Here is a 20,299-nt window from a genome sequence, read left to right as displayed (position 1 = left end):
CCTCCACCGATTAACCTGCAGGCAAGAAATTGCAGTGATGCCACATTGTTTTCTATGCCTTCCAGCAGGTTACCTACCTCTGATTTAGTGGCTGTGCAACTTTAGCCACTGCTCACATCAGGGTAGCATTGATGCAGGCCCGCTGGCTTCTGTTTTCTGTGCTGGAATGAATGCGTGAGGATGCCTCTGGGTACTGTTTCTGGCCTCTCGCCTCTAATCCCTTCCTCTCTCCCTCCCTCCCTTCCTTTTCTCTCCTCTCTCTTTCATAAAAAGTATATTTATATTAGACAGGAACCTATTTTATTTTATTTTATTTTATTTTATTTTATTTTATGATAGAGAGTAGGGGGAGGGGGAGAGAGAGAGAGAGAGAGAGAGAGAGAGAGAGAGAGAGAGAGAATCCCAAGGAGGCCCCATGCTCAGCGCAGAGCCCAACGTGGGTCAATCCCACAGCCCTGAGATCATGACCTGTGCCAAAATCAAGAGTCAGATGCTCAACTAACTGCACCACCCAGGTAGACTAGACAGGAACCTTTTAATGCAAAGGGCAGAAACTCAGTTCAAATTAACTTAAGCGTAAAAAGGGAATTTATTGACTTATTGAACTGGTAAATCTAGGGGTAGAGCTGGATCCAGGGATATAAATATTATTATTCTCTCTCTCCCTTTCTGTGTTGCTACTCTCTGTGTTGGCCACATTCTCTCCTATTTCAAGATGTATTCCCTGTGTGTAGGAGGTGAAGGGCAGCAGGGCCACAGGCAGCTCCGAGTTTATGTCTCCCTTGTCCACCCCAGAGGAATGGGAGCTTCTCTCAATGTCTCTCCATAAAATCCCGAGGAAAGGCTCTGATTGGTTCTGTTTCCTAATTTGTCCTTGCTTCAGTTCACCCCCTGCCCTCCAATCCCTGGGGTCAGGAGGAAGGGGGACACTGATTACAAAGGGCTGGATCAGAAGCTCATCCCTACGGTCAAGGGTGGGGGACAATGTGATTGGCATTCATCCAGAACCACATAGACTTGGAGGGGTAGTTACCCAAAGAAATAGGGGTGCTACTATTAGAATATGGACAAAAAACCTATTGGACAGATAGAAAAAAAAAAGGTAGCCAAAGTGATGTCTATACTGCTATCATCACCACCACTATTACGACCACCACCACCGTTATCGAGCAACTGCTGTGTTATAGGCACAGGGCAGTTCCTTTATGTATACAGGTTATTTCTGAATATTACACATGACACCATTTTCAAGAAGAGGAAACTGACACTTGGGCAGTTTAACGCTCTTGCTTGAAGTCATGGAGATAGCCTGTCTGACACCAGGTGTGTGCTTTACCTCACGCTGCCTTCTCTGGGCCAGGGAGTCCTCTGTCTCACCATTGCCCAGTAATTACGGCTCACAAATGACCCTGTGGAGGAGTGGCTGGATGAATGCATGACTTATATAATTGACCTTCAGTCACATTGGCCAATTTATGTTTTCATAATGTGGAAGGTGCATTTTTATGATCCAGTCTGTGGAATGGGGTTAATGAACCGGTACTTCCCCACCAGGGGCCGAATGTACCCCGCTGAGATGAAGATAAGGGGGGCTGAGCTGTTTAAGAGTAGTAGGGCTGCCCCCTCCAGGAAGACCAAAGCCACCTACCGACGTTGAATTCAGTGTTGCAAATAAACGTTAAAAAAAATCGAAGCCCTCAAAACACGTTTGCATCTGGCTTTTTACTTTGGGTTGCTTAGCTTAAAAAGTCATTTACTATTGGTTTGCCGCTAGCTGTTAAAGACTTTAAGCATATGGGTAAATAGTAATCAAAAACACAGAAATATAATTTAGCCTTGACATATGAGCTATATAGTGGCTTAAGGGAAGGAGTCAATGTTGTATACTTAAATATATATACTAGATATACTTAAAACTTACTATGTATCCTATATAGTACTTAAACATACACCATACACATACACACATTGAAAATGTTGTCTATACTTAAAATGTGGCTCACATATTCGGCGAAGAAACTTGGAGGTTTTCTTTTTTTAATGTTTATTTTTGAGAGAGAGAGAGAGCAAGAGAGCACATGTGCACAGAAGTGAGGGATGGACAGAATGGGGGCAGACAGAGGATCCGAAGCAGGGTCTGTGGTGACAGCAGAGAGTCGGATGTGGGGCTTGAACTCATGAGCTGTGAAATCATGACCCAAACCAAAGTCGATGCTCAACCGACTGAGCCACCCAGGATCCCAAACTTGAAGGTGTTATATGGATCCTGGTCTCATTTTGATTACAGTATACTTTGCTAGGTTGGGGGGACTGCCAAGGTACTTGAAAAACATTTATTTAACTTAAGTCTCCTGGTTATACTCCTTCAATTAGTGGCTGGCTCTCACAAAGGGGTTAGAAAGACTGCAATTCTTTATAGGCTGGCCAATCATGGTAGTGTCCCTTAGCCATCTCCCAGTAAGGGAGGAGATTTTCCTACTCAGAAGTGAGCACCTGAGTTTTCCTACTCAGAAGTGAGCACCTAGGCCAAGGTGAGTCAGGCTCCAGATTGATCAATGGCCTATAAGATGGCTTGATACCCAGGATCTGCCTAAATTGTTCTTTTAAAAAAATTTTTTTTTAATGTTTATTTACTTTTGATAGAGAGGGACTCATTAAATTTTTTTGTTTGTTTTAATGTTTATTTTTTTAAAAAAATGTTTATTTTATTTTTTGAGACAGAGAGAGACACAGCATGAGCAGGGAAGGGGCAGAGAGAGAGGGAGACACAGAATGTGAAGCAGGCTCCAGGCTCTGAGCTGTCAGCACAGAGCCCGACGTGGGGCTCGAACTCACGAACTGTGAGATCATGACCTGAGCCGAAATCGGACGCTTAACCGACTGAGCCACCCAGGCACCCCTTCATGTTTATTTTTGAGAGAGAGAGCAGATTGTTCTGATGGTGACCACACTGGAATGAGCAATGTCTTTGTCTTTAAGAGGATTAAGATACAGAGAGTTGACTGGTTGTGGGTGCGGGAGCTGAAAATACTGAGAGAAGGAGGTCTGCAGATGCCACGGCTTCCTCAAAGCTGTGAGGAAGCTGAGGTCAAGAGGAAGAGGAGGGGCATGGATAAGCCCCAGCCACCTAGCCTGAACTGTGTCTCACAGCCAGTAGCAGCTGTTCCTTGAATGGGATTTCCGAGGCCAGTGCATTTGGGAAAGTAAGAAGCTTGTCTAATGCTAACTCAGTGTTTCTCAGACCTACCTGACAACAGAACTCTTACCTGTTAACACATTTTTTTTGTACACTTTATTTATTGTGTGTGTGTGGGAGAGAGAGAGAGAAAGAGTGCATGAGTGGGGAGGGGCAAAGAGAGAGAGGGAGAGCGAGTATCCCAAGTGGGCTCTCTGCTGTCAGCACAGAGCCCAACACAGGGCTTGAACCCACGACTGTGAGATCATGACCTGAGCCGAAATCAAGAGTCGAGTTGGATGCTTAACCGACTGAGCCACCCAGGCGCCCCTCCCCTCTTACCATCTTTTATAATACCATGTTCCATGGAACAGAGTTCAGAGTAGAGGCTGGCAGCAGAGGGTGGAAACTAATGGAAGGATGGCCGCAGAAACAGAGAGGCAGGTCTGTCCTCCTTTCGGGGGAGCCAGGGCACTCCTTGGCTAAGGGGGTGACAGGACTTCCTGGGCGTTTTATCTGTTTCACCCTCTGAACTGCCTTCCAGCCGTTGTGAGTTCTGGGCACAGCTGCCATAATATTTTAGTGTTTCTTATTTTTGTGAGTATTCTTATCTGAAACCTCCACTAATGAGGATGAATTGAGTCAGTCCTTTTTTTTTTTTTTCTTGTAACTGAGAGTCCCACTAATGTAACAGGACGTTAGAATGACTTTTTAGTTGTCTGCCCAGGTGCTATGTATGGCAGGTGACAAATGCCCCCACTTCCTCCGTGAAATGTCCGACCACCTGTGGAGGACGTGCTGAGAGACTGTAGAACCGGTGTTGCCAGCATTCACCCCTCAAGTGCTCCAGGCGAGGGTGCAGATGGTGAAGAATCACCATGGGCGTGGGCAATGAGAATTCTTTGAAGAGAGTCATCGAGGTGCCTTACTGGGGGAGAAGAGAGAGCCCACCCTCCCGGGGTTGTAAGGCGAATGAGGGAGGCTTCAGAGATTCAGGTGAAGGGATTGGTAGGTGTTTCTGGCCAAAGCCCACAGAGTAAGGCAAGAAAGTGAAGATGGAAAAAATGTACTCCCAGCAGTGGAGTACAGGTCTGAACAGGTGAGGCCCCAGGGAAAAGGAGGTGGGACTTGGCTTATCTCAAAAAGGACGATCTCCTGGAGGGCAAGGTGAACCCAGCGTTAAGAGGCTGGAGGTGGGGGAGCGCCTGGGTGGCCCAGTCAGTTAAGCGTTCGACTTTGGCTCAGGTCATGATCTCATGGTTAGCAAGTTCAAGCCCCACATCAGGCTCTGAGCTGTCAGCCCAGGAGCCTGCTTTGGATTCTGTCTCCCTCTGTCTCTGCCCCTCCCCCGCTCGTGCTCTGTCTCTGTCACTCTCTCAAAATAAATAAACATAAAAAAAATGTAAAAAAAAGAGGCCGGATGTGGGTAGTCTGGGGAACCAGAGCTGAGGGACAGCACCGGTGACCAGTGGGAGGAGCTCCCACCTATACTGGTGACTACATCAAGGTCCTCAGTGGGGAGGAGGGTCCCTGTGAGGAAGAAGAGCCAGTAATGCTAATCTGTTGCGCTGAGGCCTGATTTCAGATTACAACCCCACCAGCATAGGACTTTGGTGTCCCTACCTGTTTTCCCTCCCAGCCCTCCCCTCGCTCTGGAGGAGCCAGAAGCAGCAGAGGGTACAGGGTAGGGGCAGGGTAGGCATGGGGGGAGTGGGTGAGGCCCACCCCTGGGGAGCAGGTTTTCCTACTGGGGACATAGAGTGTTTGTAGATTAGCTGTTTGAGCAGACAAATTTTTTTTTTTGCCTAGAAGTGACCGAAGGATTTTTATTTTCTGAGTGACTAGAGAATCTATGGGCCTCGGGCTGGGAAAGAGCAGGTCTGCAGGTGGATTTGCAGAGGTAGTCCTGCCTTTGGCTCATTCAGTTCTGCACTCCACACACTGGGAATTGCACAAAGCAAAAAATCAGTTTAAAGGGTTTATAAATGTTTACACTGCTTTCTCAGTAACTATTGTTGACCTAAGTAAAGAGGCAAAATGAGTCAAGCTCAAAAAGATGAGCTTATTCAGGAAGGGCAAAGGGATCGCTATTCAGGACAAGCAAACTGAAGCAAGCTGCAGGTGGGTCTGTTGAGGGCTGGGGCCGGCTCTATCTATGGGCAGGGAACGGAAGGAGGGGAAGTTCAGTTAGAGTCAGTTAAAGCGAAAAGCAAACAAAGACCTGCCTTGAAAAATTTCCCGAGCAGACAGAATCAGTCCAGTCCCACACACAAAGCTGAATTCAGCCCACTTTGCGGGACCAACCAGACCTGGGTCGCCTCCAGTTTATGCCTCTGGCGACACTTCTCACAGTCGATTAACAGAGAATCTCTCTGATCAACCTCCAATCAGCTAAGAAAATTCCAGCCCTATCCATTTTCTGTAAGTCGGATATTTACTGGGAATCACTCTTAGTTTTGTCTTCCTGAGGGCACTGTTGTGAGACTCCCTGTCGTTTTGTTGTTAATTTTTTTAATGTTTATTTTTGAAAGAGAGAGAGAGAGAGAGAGAGACAGAGCGTGAGCAGGGGAGAGGCAGAGAGAGAAGGAGACACAGATCCGAAGCAGGCTCCAGGCTCTGAGCTGTCAGCACAGAGCCTGACGCGGGGCTTGAACCCACAAGCCGTGAGATAGTGACCTGAGCCGAAGTCGGATGCTCAACCAGCTGAGCCACCCAGGTGCCCCTGAGACTCCCTGTTTTATATCCTCTGGTTGGATTTTAGATTGAAATTGTTTCACACTATGCACGAACTAATTCTAACGTAAAAGATTTTGGACACAAACCAGTTCCTGCCCTCGAAGAGCATGCAGTCTAGTTTGAGAAGTCCCAGGTGAGCCTGGGGCTTTCTTACTTCAGGTCGTCTAAGAATCACAGTAGTGCCTCTGATTCAGTAGGTCTTGGTTGGGACCTAGGAATCTGCATTTGAAGAAGTCCCCTTTTCTAAGACCACTGATGGAGAAATAATAATCCAGCCTTCTAACCAGCACCATACACCAAAGCATTTTTTAAAAATGTTTATTTATTTTGAGAGAGAGAGAGAGAGTGGGGGGGGGGGGGGAGGGGAGGGCAGGGGCAGAGAGAGAGAGAGGGAGAGAGAATCCCAAGCAGGATCCACACTGTCTGCACAGAGCTTGATGGAGGGCTTTATCCCACAAACAGTGAAATCATGACCTGAGCTAAAATCAAGACTCAGACTCTTCTTAATCACTGAGCCATCCAGGTGCCCCACACCCCAAGCAGTTTTACTACCTTAGCTCTTTCTTTCTCTCGTTCTTTTGTTCTTTCTTTCAACATTTATTTATTTTGAGAGAGAGAGAGAGAGAGAGAGCAGGGGAGGGACAGAGAGAGGTGGAGAGAGAGAGAATCCCAAGCAGTCTCCACACTGTCAGCTTGGAGACTGACTCGGGACTTGATCCCATGAATTGTGAGATTATGACCTTAGTTGAAATGAAGAGTTGGAGGCTTAACCCACTGAGCCAGCCGGGCGCCCCCTAGCTCATGCATTATTGACTGCTACAGAGTTACCCCCGATCTTGGACGATATTACTCAGCCATTTGGATAAAACAAAGTTTCTTCCTGTTCTTTTATTTTTTAACTGATTTTTTTATTTTTTATTTTTTTTTAGAGTAGCCTCCACGCCCAATGTGGGGCTTGAACTCTTGACGCTGTGATTAAGAGTCATGTGTTCTACCGACTGAGCCAGCTAGGTGCCCCACTTCATTTTATTATTATTTTTTAAGTAATCTCTACTCCCAATGTGAGTACTCCTAAGACCTTGAGATCAAGAGTCACATGCTCTGCCAACAGCCAGGTGTTCCTCTGCCTGTTCTTTATTTCATTAAAGAAAAACCACTGGATAGATTTTCACCAAATTAGAAGAGTATGTTTGGGTTTGTCTGACTTAAAAGAAAGGATAAAGGAAATTTATTTCGGGAGATCCTGAGGAGGGGATCCTTGCAAGAGAGAGGCGGCTGTATTCAGAGCAGAATCAGGCACTGAATTCTGACAACGACACTCTCCCAAGAGCAGGCTGGGCTCAGGGAGGAAGCAGCAGCAGTTTATTGGTTTAATGGTGGTTAATGATTGATGTGAGCTGCCCAGAGAAGGTCAGGTACCCGAGAACAGAATTTTCAGAAAAAGTCTGCAGGAGAAAATGGACTAGAAACATGTGAACAGAGCATTCTAATCCCCATTTAGCTGTTTATCATGGACATTTGGGCAAGAGTCTTGTGTTTTCTGTTTCCCTAATTACAGAATTTTCACAGTGCTGACTTTTTTTCACAGGGTTGTTGTAAGGAATAATGAATGAAATGCCATGTTTGCACTTGGGTACTTTATGAAGATGAGGTGTTTTTTTTTTTTTTTTTTTTTTTTTTTTTAAAGATGGGTTTTGGGGTGCCTGGGTGGCTCAGCTGGTTGAGTGTCCGACTTCAGCTCAGGTCATGACCTCATGGTCTGTGAGTTCGAGCCCCGCGTCGGTCTCTGTGCTGACAGCTCAGAGCCTGGAGCCTCTTTCAGATTCTGTGTCTCCCTCTGTCTCTGCCCCCTCCCCTGCTCATGCTCTCTCTCTCTCTCTCTCTCTCTCTCTCTGTCAAAAATAAATAAACATTAAAAAAAGTAAAAAAAAAAGATGGGTTTTAGTTGTATGTTAAAAATGAAGAATAAGTGGGATAAGCTAGATTTTATTGCAAGATGTTGGATTTAATTTAATCTTGTGTTCTCTTATAGTGTGTTATTCCCTTTATTGTTTGTTTTGATGACTCAGTTTACAATATGATGTGACTTACAATTTTTTTAAATGTTTATTTATTTATTTATTTTTTAACTTTTTAAATTTATTTTTGAGACAGAGAGAGACAGAGCATGAACTGGGGAGGGGCAGAGAGAGAGGGAGACACAGAATCGGAAGCAGGCTCCAGGCTCTGAGCCATCAGCCCAGAGCTGGACGCGGGGCTCGAACTGCGAGATCGTGACCTGAGCTGAAGTCGGATGCTCAACCGACTGAGCCACCCAGGCGCCCCAAATGTTTATTTATTTTTGAGACAGAGAGAGACAGGGCATGACTGGGGGAGGAACAGAGAAGGAGACACAGAGTCCAAAGGCAGGTTCCAGGCTCTGAGCTGTCAGCACAGAGCCTGGCAGGGGACTTGAACTCACGAGCTGCAAGGACGTGGCCTAAGCTGAAGTCAGATGCTTAACAGACTGAGCCACCCAGGCGCCCCAGTGTGATGTGATTTTAAAGTCACATGTGATTAGATTAAAAAAATCTAATGTGTGAGGTGCCTGGTTGGCTCACTTGGTGGAATATGACTCTCTTGACCTCAGGGTTGTGAGTTTGAGCCCCACGTTGGGTGTAGAGGTTACTTAAAAATAAAATCTTGAGGTGTTGCCAGCGCAGAGCCTTCTTGGGATTCTCTCTTTCTCTCACTTTCTCTCTGCTTCTCTCCTGCTCATGCTCTCTCTGTCTCTCTCAAAATAAGTAAATAAAAACTTAAAAAAATTGAAAATATCTAAAAAAAAAACAAGCTAATGTAGGAAAATTAGGGTGTTCTAATGGGTGTCCACCAATTAGAACATGGGGTGGACATTATTTTTAGAAAGGTGAGTAGGATTTTAGGGATAGAACAAATATGGAGAAGTATGCTAAGCAACCGACTATGGACTTAAACTCTTTTGGTTATTAATTTGCTAAGGGGCCCTGAGCCATGAATATAGATGAAAATCTATGAAAATTGACACGTGTACTCAGATTGGGGCAATATATCATCACCACACCCAAGATATGGTATAATAAGAACATCTTAAATATTTAACATAATGCTATGCTGTATAATTACACATATGGCATTATCTTTAATAGGAGCTGATTAATGAACGTGACATAAAGCAAGGATTAATATTAGCTCTTCAGACACTGATGTTCAGATAGCCACCTGAAAAGTCATTTTTCTCCAAGTTCTTTTCCTTAAGGATTATAGAAATGTCAATTGTTTTTGCAGTTTCCATTTCAAGAAGCAGTTATTCATACTCCCCAGAGAACTCTTCCCTAACAGACGACAGTAAAACTTGGAATTAATGGCGGTGACATTTGAGACCTAAATTACTGCCTTCGTGGTTTAAATAATTATCCTGCCATGTCTATGCAAGAGACTTTCCAATTTTTCACTTTATTCCTGGCTTATCTCTCATCTCCACTGCTTGTCTCTTATGGCTCAATTTCTAATTTCCCCCTGAAAGTTCTCCTGCTTATTAACAGTACTTTTATGGTAACTCATCTAAAATAGTTTTTCAACAAGCTCTTCTCAAAGGTCCTCTCTTGCTGTCCATTTGTTTCTTCATTTTGACACTGAATGGATGCTATGCACTGGTCCTTTCTGCAGATGTATTTTTATATTTCCTCACCTCTATTTCTTTGTTAACTTTATTCCCCAAAGGTGACCACCATATACATAATTTATTTTTTAGAGAAGTTTTAGGTTCACGGCAAAACTGAACAGAAGGTACAGAGATTCCCTATGTATCCCCTCTCCCCACGCATGCAGTCTTGTCTTCTCCATTATCAGTGTTCCCCCACCAGGGTGGTACATTTGGTACAGTTGGAAAACCTACATTTATACATCATAATTACCCAGAATCTCGAGCTTTTGTTAGAGTTCACTTTTTTTTTTTTTTTGAGCATAGTTGATGCACAACATTACATTTGTTTTAGGTGTACAACTTTGTGATAATTAGGGTTAACTATTGGTGATGCACCCTGTATAGGTTTGGACAACTATATAATGAAATGCATCCATTATAGTATCCATTATGGTATCCTACAGAGTAGTTTCACTGCCCTCAAATTCTCTGTGCTCCCCTATTCACTCCTCTCCCCTGACTGTCCATTTTTAAATAAACAATTGTTAAGTGCCTGCTACCAACTGGAAATGGACTGGTCACTTCAAAAACAAACTAAAAATTAGGTTCCATGTCATTAAGAATTATACAGTCTGTGGGGAAGGCAGTTACATAAACAAATAATATAATGAGTTAAATTGCTTTAATGAGGTTGTGTATCAGTGTTGATAGGGCCCTAGCAGAGATGGTGCTCATAAGTCAACCTGCGAAATTTAGAGAAGGCCACCCAACAGACATATCTTCTCTAGTAGGAGTGTGCTGGTATGCAGTGTGGGGAGGGGTTGGTACAGAGATGCCCAGGGATGGTATCTAAGCTGAGAGAGTGGCATGTGCAAAGGTCCAGCAGCTCTGGAGGACAAGGCGTGCTTGGAGTGACTACAGCAGTTTAGTATGTTTGAAGAACTGGCTGTGGGATGGGGTGCAGGAGATGGGACTTGGAAGGAAAGCAGGGACAAAGATCATGAAAGGCCCTGAATATCATGGAAAAGGAGTTTACTAGATTTTACCTTGGAGACACTGGGGAGCCACTGAAGAATTCTGAGCAGTATACGGATATGATCAGATCGTTATGTTAGAAAAATCCAGTGTGGTGGAAGGGTGGAGGATAGGTTAGAGGGCAGCAAGATGGGAGGTAAGAAAGGCCAGTGAGGGTGTTTTCATAATATTTCATAATATTTAGGGAGACAGCAAGGGAAAGAATAGGGCAGTGAGGAGGGGTTGAAGAGGAGAGATTTAGGAGGTGCCCAGGTTGGGTAGTTGATTGGATGGGGTGCAAGAAGAGGGAAGTTTCTAGCTTGGTCATTTCGACATTTATCAAGATAGAGAAGACAGAGGGGCACCTGGCTTGCTCAGCTGGTAGAGCATGTAACTCTTGATCTCAGGGTTGTGAGTTTAAGACCCACATTAGGTGTAGAGACGACTAAAAACAAACAAAGACAGAAAGAGGAGTGGGTTTTGGGGGGAGGGCATTGGGGAGAGGAAAGATGTGTTTGGTTTTAAGTATAGTGAGTGTGAGGAGCTGCTGGAACATTCAGCAGAGAATGTCAAGTTGAAAGGCTCCACAGGTCTGCAGCTAAGAAGAAAATTCTGAGCTAGAGATATTGATTTGGGAGTCATGCTGTGGGTGGGTGTGGTAAGTGTGAGTAGAGTAGGTGAGTAAGTATGAAAAGGCTGAGGAAGAAGAAAGAGAAGACAAGACGAAAAATGAAAGAGTCTCAGGCTGCAGACAGGATGATAGTTCAACCCTAAGTACTTCAACTGGTGTCTTTGAAAAACAAGGAGGTTCTCCTAGGCAACCAAGACATCAGTTTTACATCAAAGAAAATACACATTACTTCAAAAACTTTCAAAATTTTGTCTATACTCAAATTCCCCTGGCTGTGCTTTTTTTTTTTTTAAGTTTATTTATTTATTTTGAGAGAGAGAGAGCCTGAGCAGGGGAGGGCAGAGAGAGAGGGATAGAGTCCCAAGCAGGCTCTGCACTGTCAGCACAGAGCCTGACATGGGGCTCGAACACACAAACCATGAGATCACCTCCTGAGCAGAAATCAAGAGTGTCATGCTTAACTGGCTGAGCCACCCAGGCGCCCCACCCCAAACTGTATTTTGAAGATGTTTCTTAAAACCCAGGCTCTAACTGGGGTGTCTGGGTGGTTCAGTCGGTTGAGCACCCGACTTTGGCTCAGGTCATGATCTCAGGGTCTGTGGGTTCTAGCCCCCTGTGCTCTGTGCTGACAGCTCGGAGCCTGGAGTCTGCTTCAGATTCTGTGTCTCCCTTTCTCTCTGCCCCTCTCCCGCTCATGCTCTCTCTCTCAAAAATAAATAAACATTAAAAAACAAAACAAAACAAAAACCCAGACTCCAATCAAGTTCCATGTACTGCATTTGACTGTTACCTTTCTTTAGTCTCAGTCTGGAAAGCCCCCCTACCTCCCTCTATTCTCTGTGGCATTGAGTGCCTTTGAGAGTCCAGGTCAGTTGTTCCACAGGGGACAGTCCACATTCTGGATCATAGATTTGGGTCAGTCATTTCCAGTAGTTCACCATGAGTGATATTTCTACCTCCGACTGCGTCACATCAGAGAGATTCTAATGTCAGGGTCAGGCGCCTTTAACAGTCCATTTTGACGACAGTATCAGAAACTGTTCAAACTATTGCACCTGACGAATATATATATTTGGATCCAAATGTTACATATACGGCCTGGCCTTTTCTACAAAGTGATACATATTCTGAGTCTTTTATCTTTGATAGATAGCCCAAGTCAGCTGTGGATTCTGATTGTTTTTTTCTTGATTTAATTTTCCTATAGAAACCTGTGTTGCAAATGGCTTGTTCTGAGTGAGGCCCTGTCTGGCTCAGTGATATGCAAAGACTTTGGTCAGACTGGTTCACTGACATGACTACTTTTCTGTCTCACCGACCACTATCCCCCACAACTCTGACAGATAACCCAATGTTTAAGGGATGGACAGAGAAAGAGTTGCCTGCTGAGAAGACCCAGAAGGAGTAGCCAGAGAGAGAACCAGGAACGAGAGAATGTTTATATTAGTCAGGGATCTTTTGATAGTAAGTATAACAGAAGCCAGACTGTGTTGGAGTCTTCCAGAAGAGTGAGTCAGCAGGCAGGATTCAAAAGAGTAGGTGCTTATGCGGGGTGGATATTTATTGGGGTTAACTAATTTATGGTGAGTCACCTTTGTTTCTTAAATGATCTTGAGCCAGAAGGCAGGGAAAGGGTGGCCTCTGGCCCAGGGACTCAGAATCTGGAGTCTGAACTTCTCTTCTTATGGAATGATCTCAGCTCAGTCTTTAAGATTTTCCATGCTTGAATTTTACAACCTGTAAAACCAGGTAATATTATCCACTTATGATATTAGGGGACTGTATCTGTTGACATTTCTGAGAGGTACCATTCGAACAGACTGTTGAACACGTTACTGTTGAGGGGAAACCTAGAAACCCTTGTAAGCCACTCCTGTGATCTGAATGTTCTCTAAGCCACAATTGTGGAAGAACCGGTTTCTGAGAGAAAAGCTTAGTGACATTCTTTAGAAAAATCTTCCTCATGGACGACGCTCATGTACCAGTGAGAGCATACTGATTTTTTGATTTAATAGCATTTTTGATGTAAAGGCATATATTTTCCTGCCTTTGATTTTCATAAACCCTTGAAGCTGGCAACCTTTTCTGTAATACTGAGACTCTGTTTAAAAATAATTTAATAATACTAAATCACTATATGGGCGCCTGGAGGGCTCAGTTGGTTAAGCATCTTGACTTTGGCTCAGGTCATGATCTCATGGTCCATGGGTTCGAACCCTGCGTCGGGCTCTGTGCTGACAGCTCAGATTCTGAGTCACCCTTTCTCTGCCCCTCCCCTGCTCACGCTCTCTCTCTCTTTCTCAAAAATAAGTAAACATTAAAAAAATAAAAAAAAAACCAAACAACAAACTAAGGGATCACTAAGCTACTTGGGACTTAACTATACTTTTAAAAAATGTTCCATTCAACTTATTCTTTTTTACGTTTTAAATTGTGGTAAAATATACATAACGTAACACTTCCCATTTTAATCATCTTTACATGTACAGTTCAGTGGCATTAAGTACATTCACCTTGTTGTGCCACCAACACCATCATCCATCTCCAGAATCAGCCATACTTCTTTAGAAATGAAAGTGAATGATTTGTCTTTTGGCTTTAGTGATTCCTTCTGCCGGGGATCTGTAATGAGGTGGCAGGCTGAGTAAATCCTTGCTCCTGGGAAGTCTCTTTGTTGTTGCTGTTGTTTTTAAAGCAGGCTTCACACCCAGCGTGGAGCCCAATGTGGGGCCTGAATTCCCTGTTGAGATCAAGACCTGAGCTAAGATCAAGAGTCGGATGCTTAGCCAACTAAGCCACCGAGGCACCCCAAGAAGCCTCTTAGTTTTGAGGAAGCGTTCTGCAATGAAATGAAGAGATATGAAGACCAGAGGCCCCCATAAAAAAGTCTGACCTTGTCAGGGTCCACAGTAGTTAAGGATTTCTACTGCAGTTTAGCCCGAAGTTTCTCACAGCTATTGTTTGCTGACACACTAAACTGAGTTTTATGTGGAGGGCAGAAGAGAGTTCCCAGGTTTTCCTGACGTCTGGAGCTCCATAGGGCTTAAGGGCTGAACGGTGCTGGCAGCACATCTCTGGCCCAAATCCATCAGCCTCTGCCACCTGTGTGGCTGCAACACTGAAGTGGACCGGGATGGGGGCTGTGAGCGGGTGAAGTGGCACAGGACCTGTCCTCGGGGAGTGAGTAGGGCACTGTCCCAGCCTGCTGACTCGAGGAAAGAAAGGTCACACGCGTGCAGTTGAAATCAGCTTAACATCCTGTTGGGTGGGAGCCGGATGGCTAGTAGTTTCGAAATTCCAAGCATAGAACTTCAGTGATCTTCAACTCTTTCTCCATATTCAGTCTTTCTTTAGCATCATATGAAAGAGAGATATCGTCTCCAAAAGGGTTCACTCAACACCTGTTCCCTAAAGACCTCCTGGTTCCAAACGTGACCTCATCCATACTTACCTTTTCTATCAAAGTGTGTTGATGACAGGTGTTAATGAGCTCACGGTTTACAAGCCAGGGTCATCCTGAAGGCCAACAACAGGTCCCAGGTGTCCTCCTGACTGGGTTAAATGTCTCCTCTGGAGGACTGGGTTGTTTTTCCCTTCGATGTGGAAATAAAAGTTTGTCATTTATATTTGTGACGGAAAGTGCCTTTGTTGTTGCCCGGTAGCTCTGCCGGGGAGGGAATTGGGTAACCTTCTTGTTGGATTAAGAAATCCTCTGCAAGTGAGTTCAAGGTCATGGGGTCTGCACAGCCAGGACTTGATGCAATAGGGCTCTGCACTGTTCTCCTGGAGGGATGCCTCGGAGAGTGCCAGGACAGCCTGCTCCTGCCCCAGAGAGTAGCCCGCCATGTACCGCTCTGTGATACCTGTCATGTGTGGGTACCAACTGCCTCTGTTTCTCAGCTCTCCTCTGTAGCATGGGACGCCTGGTGGCGGGATATGACCTCCTTGTTCATCATCTGTGTTGATTTATGAGAATCATGTAAGGAAACATATTGGACCCACAGTAGGAAAGGGAAATGTAGGCAGAGCAAGAGACTTGGTCAGTGGATTGACTGGCATGTCTGTCAGTCTGTGCATCTGTCTGCCTTTCTCTTCCTTGCTCCCTGGTGTCTGTCTTTCTCTTGGTTTCTCTCTCTCTGTCTTGTGTCTATGTGTGTCTCAGTATGTCTTTCTCTATTTCTGAGCATATGCTAAATTTCAACTATGTGCCAAGTATGATGCTAGATTCTGAGTCTAAAGGCAAATAAGACACTCTGAATAATAATAGTAACAATGTATCTGACTTTGTTACTAGCTGCTTAGCATATACCAGACTCTGTCTTAAAAGCTTTATATGGGCGGGGGTGGGGGGGTACCTGGGTTGCTCAGTCAGTTAAGTGTCTGACTTCAGCTTAGGTTGTGATCTCACAGTTCACCAGTTTGAGCCCCACATCGGGCTCTGTGCTGACAGCTCAGAGACTGGAGCCTGCTTCAGATTGTGTCTCCCTCTCTCTGCCTGTCCCCTGCTCATGCTCTGTCTCTCTCAAAAATAAGTAAACATTAAAAAAATTAAAAAAAAAAGAAGTCTGATAAACTAATATAAGTGGTATCTAATTATCCCTTAATAATGAGTAAAAAAAAAAAAAAAAGAGACTTCACTGTGGAAACCCTTCAGATCGGTGCCTCAGAGTTCAGAACCTCTTGCAACTTTGTAAGAAGAATGTGCTTATCATTTCTGGGGTTTATGGGAGAAGGAAAACTGCCATGATATTTAGGCAAAACTTTCCCTAAAACACTAGGGTATAGTAAAATCACAGTACAGAGCATGTGGTTGGGAAATACTGAACAACACAAGTTTATGTTGCTTGAAAATGTTCCTTATGACAGATTGCAACGTCTACCAAAGCAATGATGTAAGCTGTGGAACTAGTTTTGCATGGCCTGAAGTTGAAGCTTTTTATATTTCACCATTTCATTACTTCACAACTTCATGCATCGGAATTGCAGGCTGATTCAGATCCCGGGAAGGAATTTAAATTCCTGGACTGACTGTGAACTCTGGGCAGGTGGCAACCATAGGGCTCCACTAATTTGGCCTTGACCAACTTCAGCCCAAGAGCCTAGGAATCGGGTGCAGACTTTAGAGTTGCACAGAATGGTATGAGCTCTTCTTTTCCCCTGGTCAATTGAGGAAATAATATGAGATCCTTCTCCCATTGACAACTGAAATTTCCACACTAGGTCTGAGATGTGCTGAGAATGAGTTCTCATCTGTTTTGTTTGAGCTCGGTTTTTGGCCTTAATTTGGCCATAGTAGAGTGAAATCCCATATGCCTCTGTCTATAGCGCTTCTGTGTTTTGCAGGAGGGGAGTGAGTGGGGGCTCCTCAGGATTTTCCTCCATGTTTAATGAGAGCTGCTGGTGGCCCTCAAGGTTTGGAGAACCTCAGGGTGAGCTTCTGCCAGGTTGTTCTGGGCGGTGGCTCCTTGAACAACTTTGTGTTCACACTTGCCATTAGCCCTTCACTTACAAAATGTCTTTTGAGGTTGGATGTGCCACAGGGCTGGCCGTCTTGGCTTGGCCAACGGGTGACTTTGACGATGATTTAGCTTTTGAATCTGTCCTTGTCACTTGCCAGGTTGCTTGTGCCATACATAAAGTGCAGGCTGTGGGGTAGATTGAGTCTGCTTTTCCTGGCAGTCCTGACACTGTGTGAAGGAGCCGTGTGCGAGGATTAAGGCTGGAGTTGTAGGAAGCAGATTAATGCTGGTGTGAGAGCTCTGATCTCGGGCTCCCGGGGCCCAGATCCCACTGTTTGGTCCTGGCAAGCCTCAGAGGCTCTCTGACCCTCAGGATCCTCATCTGTGATTATAACACACACCTTATGGGATTGTTGGGGCGGGGTGTGGGGGGGACCAGCAAGATGCCTGTAAACGGCAGTGCTGCAGGGGCTGAGCTGGGTGGGGGCACTTCTTTCTTGCTATTTGGATGTCAGTACGTACTCTGTGGTGTGTGGTGCCATTCTTGATGCCAATGGAAGGAGATACATGGGGTGGTCTTTTAGGAATTCTCTATTTCAACAGATATTTTTAGTGCACTTGAAGCAAAGCTCACATAGATATACATAAAATAGTGTATACATCTTAAACAAGTAGGTTCCTGAACAAAAAAATTACGTTTTGTATTTTGGTGAACAGGAGATTGTACTGGTTGGGAGATAGATCTTCATGTGGCTGCAAATGCATCATCGGAATCTTCAGGGTCCAGATGGAAATCCAAGGGCTCTTTGGTTAATCAAAGACAGAGAAGGTGTAAAAGGAGGGAGAGGACGTTTCAGGCCAGCATTTTCCCAGATGCCTACAGAACACGTAACCTACAAGATTTTCTGGCATAAAAGGGGTCTGCACTCAAAAAGGGTTGGAAACGAAATCAGGTTAAGACATGTTGCTTTATGGGGGCACCTAGGTGGCTCAGTCAGTTAAGCATCTGACTTTGGCTTAGGTCATGATCTCGTGGTCCGTGAGTTTGAGCCCCCCATTGGGCTCTGTGTTGACAGCTTGGAGTCTGAAGCCTGCTTCAGATTCTGTGTCTCCCTCTCTCTATGCCCCTCCCTGCATGTGCTCTGCCTCTCTCTCTCAAAAATAAATAAACATTAAAAAGAAAGAAAGAAATGTTGTTTTACTAAGCACATGTCTTCCCCCAACCCCACAAGACAATGCATAATAAATATATTAAGATTTCTGAGATGTCTGGTAGCAAGAAAACCTCGCATAACCCAACATTTTTCAAACTCATTTGAATAAGAAACTTTTTCCAGGTGTCTTCTATTTAAATCCAGTGGGCAAAGGTTGAGAAACACAGCTTTAATTGTTGGGTGTGGTGTGAGGTTGTTTGTATAAGATTGAGTTGTGAATGGGTTTTTTCTGGAAAATTTTCCAGAGAAGTAATACAGATAGAAATTATATGGCCTTGTGAGTAGGCTTTATCCTTGTTTAAAAATTTTCTTATTTCCTCACCTTTTCTTACGAACTATTTCAAACACAAAGAAAAGTTGAAAGATTGGCTTCAGGAGTAGAACTCCGAACTTACATACACATTGTAACACATCACCTCTCAGTGTTTAGCAAACCTCACTTATGAATGCAAATATTAGGACCCTGATCACTTAGGGATGTCATTTTGTGGTAGAGTTTTTTCTTACGGTCTAATTAATTATTAAACAGTGTCCTTTAAATTATGATAGTTGCATATCTACATGGATTAAAACACTGCCAAAAAAAAAAGAATACAAATATTTATTTATAGAACCGCAATGTCATTGCCCATACTAAGAAAATTAACCATCTAAATCGACTTAATGTTTAGATTTCCCCAATTGCTCCCTCAGTATGTCTTTAAAACTGTTTTTTAATCAAATGCATTACATTTTTTGTTACTTATTTTAACCTCTTTTCCTCTTAATCTCTTTCCTTTCCCCCCATGACATTGACCTTCTGAAGAGTCCAGGCTAGTGATCTTCCAAAATGTTCTACATTCTAGATTTGTCTTTTTCCTCATTATGTGCACTGTTTCTCGACCCTGGCTGCACAACAGAACCACTTGTCCTGATTGGCGTTAAAGGCAGGGGGAGGAATTGGACCACTCTGTTCTCACTGAAGGTTATTTAAATAAAACTGAGAGCCTAGAAAAGAGAATACCAATGCCTGAGTTCCACCATAAGCCAATTAAATCAGAATCTCTAGAAATGAAGGCCAGGTGGCCCTCGTTTCAGAATTCTCCTGGTGATCCTACTAAGCAGCCAATGTTAGAAACCATGTCTCTATCTCTTGTATATCCTATAAACTAGAAGTTAGACTCAAGATATTACATTTCATTCAGAATACCTTGACTGTATACTGTTGTCTCCTGGGAAACTAAAAAATTACTGATGCTTGGGTCTCACCCCAGAGATTCTGGTCTGGCAACATCACCTAGGTGTTGGGAGTTTTAAAATCTCAGGTGATTTTAATGCAGTCAACAACACCCACTGCCTTAGGTTATATTGTGTGTTTAATTTGCATCCTACCGGGAAGCATATAATGTCACACTTTTCCATTATGTGTGAGGCTCAGTTCAACCTCTGGGTTTAGGTGGTCGTCACCAGACTTCTTTGTTGCAAAGGTACAATTGCTCTCCTTCGTAAAGGTAAGTGGTCTCTGGGATGATACTTTTCCACTGTAGGAATCTGGTTTTCACCCAACCATTGTAGCCTCTGTTGGTGATTGTTACCTCCGTCGGTGATTGTTACCTCCATCAATTATTATATCGGGGGTTAAAAATGGTGATCTTCTAATCTTGTCATTCCTTCTACCTATGTTAGTGGTTTTCTTTTGTAAAGAAGAGCTGTCCTGTTTATCCTCTCCTTGCTCCCTGGACTCATGTATTTTCATTTAATCACCAGCTACAATCATTAGCCTTTTTTGATGTTCAGATTGTACTAAATTTGGCCAGTGGGAACCCCTTGAAGCTGGTTTTTTTAAAAGCACAAGTTTTAGGCGTGCCTAGGTGGCTCAACATCTGACTTTGGCTCAGGTCATGATCTCATTTTTGTGAGTTCAAGCCCTGCGTCGGTCTCTGTGCTGACAGCTCAGAGCCTGGAGCCTGCTTCTGATTATGTGTCTCCCTCTCTCTCTGCCCCTCCTCTACTCGTGCTCTGTCTCTCTTTCTCTCAAAAAATAAATAAACAATAAAAAAGGTACAAATTTTAAATAGAATGTTAACACATAGAGCAATACACACACAAAAATCAAGTTTATAGTTCAGGTTTTTTTTTCCCCCACAGAGCAAACACCTGTGTAATCAGTTCCCTGATCAGGAAACAGAACATTGCCAGTAGCCTAAAATCCCCATCACACCCTCTTCCTATCACTACTGCCCCTGTCAAGTCTAACCACCAGTCTTGCTTCTAAGCCTATCGATCAGGTTGCCTGTTTTGGAACATTGTGTATGTGTACAAGAGTACATACAGCGTGTACTATTATTTTTACTTTTTATTTTTTAGAGAGAGTAAAAGAGAGAGGTTGTGCATGCATATGCACAAGCTGGGGAGGGGCAGAGGGAGTAA

The sequence above is a fragment of the Panthera tigris genome, chromosome B3, assembly GCF_018350195.1.
Source record: "Panthera tigris isolate Pti1 chromosome B3, P.tigris_Pti1_mat1.1, whole genome shotgun sequence".
Classification (NCBI taxonomy): Eukaryota; Metazoa; Chordata; class Mammalia; order Carnivora; family Felidae; genus Panthera; species Panthera tigris.
This window is presented reverse-complemented; position numbering follows the sequence as displayed.